Below are 5,269 nucleotides of genomic sequence, written 5' to 3'. Positions count from 1 at the left end.
GTAAAGATATAGAAAAGGGACAATCCATGAAAAATATCATGCTAGCTATCTTACGATCATGCAAAGCAATATGACAATGAACGCTCAAGTCATGTATATGATGATGATGGAAGTTGCATGTCAATATATCTCGGAATGTCTATGGAAATGCCATAATAGGTACGTATGGTGGCTGTTTTGAGGAAGATATAAGGAGGGTTTATGCACCGACGAAAGTTGCACAATACTAGGGAGGCTAGCAATGGTGGAAGGGTGAGAGTGCGTATAATCCATGGACTCGACATTAGTCATAAAGAACTCATATACTCATTGTGAAAGTTGTATTAGCCCTCGAAGCAAAGTACTACTCGCATGCCCCTAGAGGGGGGAGGTTGGTAGGAGTTAACCATCGCACACCCCCGATTTAGAAAGATTTCAATCAAGGATAAATTATGCTCCGACCTCACTGCTATTGTGAGCGGCCACTACTTTACATGCGTGAGGATTTACTTGCGTAAAGACTTACTTCCCTTAACACCATTATTAATAATCAATTTTAATTCTTCTACTAGCATGCCCCATATTACCACCTCAATGTCGCGAAACTATTGCAAGGAATCAAACATATCATACTCAGCAATCTACAAGTTTTATGTAGGATTTTATGACTAACCATGTAAATGATCAATTCCTCTTGACTCTCTAAATAGATATAAGTGAAGCAAGAGAGTTTAATTCTTTCTATAAAAGATCACGCTCTAATAGATATAAGTGAAAGAAAAGAGCATTGCACAAATGACGGTTTTCCTATGTAGAGTAACACGCAAGCCAAACTTTAGATGATATAAGTGAAGCACATGACGCATTCTATAAAACCATACTCACAAGATATAAGTGAAGTGCAAAGAGCATTCTATAAATCAACCAAGGACTATCCCATACCAGCATAGTGCATAAAAGAAAAAGGAAAAATAAACACAAAAGACGCTCCAAGAATTTACGCATATCATGTGAACAGAACAAAACAAAAACAAGACATACCGATAATTGTTGAACAAAGATGGGATGCCTTCCGAGGCATCCCCAAACTTAGATGCTTGAGTCTCTTTGAATATTCACTTGGGGTGTCTTGGGCACACCCAAGCTTCAGCTCTTGCATCTCCTCATTCTTCTCATATCAATACCTCCTCGATCTTCGAACACTTCATCCACACAAAACTTAACCGAACTTTTCATTAGCAGGGTTAGTACATAAAACATCAAATCCCATCATGTAACGTGATATGTCTCCGACGTATATCTAATTTATTAAGTATTCGTGCCATGTTTACAACAATTATATATGGTTTTGGTATGATTTAAATGGAACTAACCCGGATTGACGTTGTTTTCAGCAGAACTACCGGGGTGTTGTTTTTTGTGCAGAAATAAAAGTTCTCCAAATGCAGCGAAATTTTTTAACGATTTTTTGGAACAAAAGAGGCACTAGAAGCTTTGTGGAAGGGCCAGAAGAGCCATGAGGTGGGTACAACCCACCAGGGCGTGCCTGGAGCCCAACCTGTGTGTAGGTGTATTGTGCTCAACTCGAGGCCCATCTTCGCGTGAAACCGACGCCCAAAAATTCTATAAATATAGAAACCCCCAGAAATAACCCTAGATCAATAGTTCCGCCGCCGTAAGCCTCTATAGCCACTAAAAACCAATCTAGACCTTATTCGGGCACCCTGCCGGAGGGGGAAATCATCACCGGTGGCCATCTTCATCATCCCGACGGCCACCATGATGAGGAGGGAGTAGTCCACCCTCGGGGCCGAGGGTTTGTACCAGTAGTCATGTGTTTAATCTCTCTCTCTCATGTTCTTGAGATGGCGCGATCTTGATGTATCGCGGGCTTTGTTAATATAGTTGGATCATATGGTGTTTTCTTCTCTCTATCTTGTTGTGATGAATTGAATTTTTCCTTTGAGATTTCGTTTTTATCGGATTGAATACTTTTATAGATTCGAGAGCACTTGATGTATGTCTTGCTATGAATACCCGTGGTGATAATGGGGTATCATATTGATTCACTTGATATGTGTTTTGCCACTCAACTCGCGGATTTCTGATGTGAAATTGGGGTAATCTATGCATAGGGGTTGATGCACGTTCTTGTCTTTGTTTCTCCGGTAGAAATGTCGGGGCACTCTTTGAGGTTCTTTGTGTTGGATTGAGTATTATGAATTTGAAATTGTTTGATGCATTATTAATTAAGGACAGTAAAACTGAACCTAAACTGAGCTCTCTCAGTGATTAGCGTTTTCGGTCGTCCGTTTTCGTGATGCAGTCGTTTCTGGCCGTCAGATTTTGTGTGCAAAATGATCTGTCCCGCAATCTAGGTAATATAGCCCAGCTGCCCCGTGGGCTGCTGCTCCAGAGGCCGAAACAAAGGCCTCCGGTAAACTGGGCCTACGCAGCCCATTTATCTCACGAGTCGAGAGCGTCGCTGCGGTCATAAAAAAACTCTTTGGTCGACCGAAGCGCTCGATGAAGAAGAGGAGGGGATGCGTGCGACCTGGGAAGGATAAGCGGTGCGCATGGATCGATCCGACACCAGGCTCCCGTGGGAGGAGATCATCCTCAGGCATGGGATGTGGGTACAGCCGATGCGCCCGAGAGGATGAAGGCGAGAGGCGCGCGATGGGGACTCGGCGGATGCGATGCGTGCGAGGGGATTTAGCAGAGGTGCGAGATGCGTGTGAATCAGGGGTCGGTCGATCCCTCTCTTTCATGGTGGCCTACCTCATCTCATCGCTCGACTTCCATGTCCCTGGCTTCAAAGAGATCTCGGATTCGATCTACTCTTCCAGGGTACTCAATTGTGTGATCCAGTGCTGCTCCCCGTGTGATGGCTCCATGGCGATCCTGTTATTCCTCTAGGTTTGCTCTCTATCTTCCTCTGCTTCATGTCTCTAATCTCTCGTTAATGATTCACTACGGAATGGTTCAGTTCTAGGAATGGGAGATATGAAGGAATTGAAAATCTGACGGTCCACTTCTCTGGGCATTAGAAGGACACACGCATGAGTTTTGCTGCTGATGGTAGAGAGGAGATCAACTGCAAGGGGGGCGAGGGAAAATCAGGGTCTGAAACTGAGGTTATTCCAGGTATGTCTTTTCCCCTTCTCAACTCCATCTCAATCCCCATCAATCTTCCTCTAATTTTTTGTTTGTTACTATTCAGGTTAAATCGGTTTACAACTAGGCATAAATCTTCCCGAGGACTCATATTATACAGATGCAAAATCATCAGTTACTGTTAAGCTGTAAAATTCCTATATTTAGGTGATGGCACTGTCCGGGAGTTCTTTCAGATTTTGCTTCTATCATGTGTAGTTAAGATTTTGTCTCATTCTCGGGGTCAGACCCTGCTCCAGCTGCTTGCTTGTCCACGAGCACACAGCGGACTGGGCGCGCATTGGCACAAAGAGTTGGATGCGTGACGAGTGTATTGTCTAGGAGACAACCAGGTTGAGGCGAGAGGCTGGAGGCCACGCACAGCGACACTATGTGTCCGAGACGCGTGAGGAGGCGCCGAAGGAGGGGTTGCGCGTCTACCAACGAGCTACACTGCAAAAAGTAGTCCCTGAGCACCTACACAGTGAGCGGGCCGGTGGGATGAGGATCAGGAGGCATACATCCATGGTGATTTCATTGCTTCGCTTTGCTCTGCTCTGCTCCTTCTTGTCAGTTGATCTTAATTAGCTATGCATTATCTAAGATTTTCAGTAACTGGTGTGTTAATCCAATTTCTAGGGTCTCAACGCAAGTTTCATCTGACCACTCAATCTGTTCTTTTGTTATAGTGACAAATCTACTGTGAAAAACATATACTGAAGTTGGTTCATATACTTTATTGCAAGGTGTGCTGGTGTGGATTACCATACTGAATGCTATGTAAGTTTTGTTCCTCCAATTTTTAAATTTCCTATTTAAATTAAGAGTTTTACCAATCACTATTAGTTGGCATAGTCCATTTTAGTCGGTGACATGTCATACAAGAATCAAGAAATGTGGTGATCTTACTATGCACTTTGAAGTCCATTACTGAACATTAACTGAAGTTTATGTACATGGTAACGATAAGGTTGGTTCTTCATATTTTTGCTTTTATCTGATCAAGATGACTAATTGACTTCATTAGTTTAGTTTGAAATGTTATATGATGCAAGGTTTGGGACTCGAACAGTTGCTGGTCTATTAATTCTTTTTCAAAAGGTTAGTTATGTTTGTCCCTACATATATGATAGTTATATTTATCAGATCACGATTGGTTAATTATGTCTTCTTGGTTTAAAGATTAACCATGGTTTGGGTTTCCGCGAGTGCTGATCTGATATTTTGGTATTTTTTTTCAAAAATGTTGACCTGGTTTTAGAATCATGTTTAATGAAGTTTATAATGTTATCGTAATTATACTTGCCATGCCATCTAATTTGTTTCAGAAACTAAATAGTATTCTTTATTTAACAGTTGTTTGCACATATCTGTAATCTCGATGCTAAAACTCCATTCCAACTTTCAGACATTTTGAATTTGTGACCATTTGTCAAGCACTATGTTTCTACCTGTACAGAGACAAGTTTATGGAAGCAGAGATAATCACGATGACCGAGGCATATATTTCCTAAGTAATCTTGCTCTGAATTGATGTGTCTATCTATTTAATATTTGCACTGATTTTCTTTTGCAAAATTTAATCAGTGAATTTCAAGGAACACTAAATGTATTTTCTGAAGCTTTTGTACCTGTCCAACATGTTTCGACACCATACAGCTGCCAGAGCATGAAAATACTTGCAATGTTTTGTATTTGCCCAGCATCATAGTATTGTAGAACATTGAAGTATTTTCTGAAGATTTTTCACCTCTCCAACATGTCGCAACACCATATATATAGCCGTGAGAGCATGAAAATATTTGCAGTGTTTTATATTTGTCCCAGATCATTGGTATTGCAGATCCATATAAATGGTCCAGTGCGCATGAACGATGTAAATTGTTGTAGGTTACACATCCGCTCAATCAAGCATTCTTTTTGCATTTACAAGAAATTGTACACATCAGGATCCTGAATCTCCTTTTTTTTTTGAGAATCTCGCAAAGCTTTATTACTGAATCATAATGTTCATAGGTACAAAAATAAGATCACCGGGTTGTCCTAGCCAAGTGTGTCGGCCAAACCCTAAAGATAAAACATGCTTTGCGAGATTATGGGCCTCCGTATTGGAGGTCCTATACTCATGAGTAAA

At 41.4% G+C, this 5,269-nt stretch overlaps 1 long non-coding RNA gene across 3 annotated transcripts; it reads left to right on the top strand.

Annotated features, from left to right (window-relative positions):
* Nucleotides 1–2,476: 2,476 nt before the first annotated feature.
* LOC125513136 lies at nt 2,477–5,064 on the top strand. Of its 3 annotated transcripts, none has more exons than XR_007285696.1 (4): nt 2,477–2,898; nt 2,969–3,126; nt 3,203–3,663; nt 3,882–5,064. It is a non-coding gene; the product is annotated as an uncharacterized LOC125513136 (long non-coding RNA). The 3 variants fall into 3 exon arrangements; XR_007285695.1 differs by having other exon boundaries at nt 3,825–5,064; XR_007285694.1 differs by having other exon boundaries at nt 3,203–5,064.
* The last annotated feature ends 205 nt before the right edge of the window (nt 5,065–5,269 follow it).

Source organism: Triticum urartu, chromosome 6 (assembly GCF_003073215.2).
Source record: "Triticum urartu cultivar G1812 chromosome 6, Tu2.1, whole genome shotgun sequence".
Lineage (NCBI taxonomy): Eukaryota > Viridiplantae > Streptophyta > Magnoliopsida > Poales > Poaceae > Triticum > Triticum urartu.
This window is presented reverse-complemented; position numbering and strand designations above follow the sequence as displayed.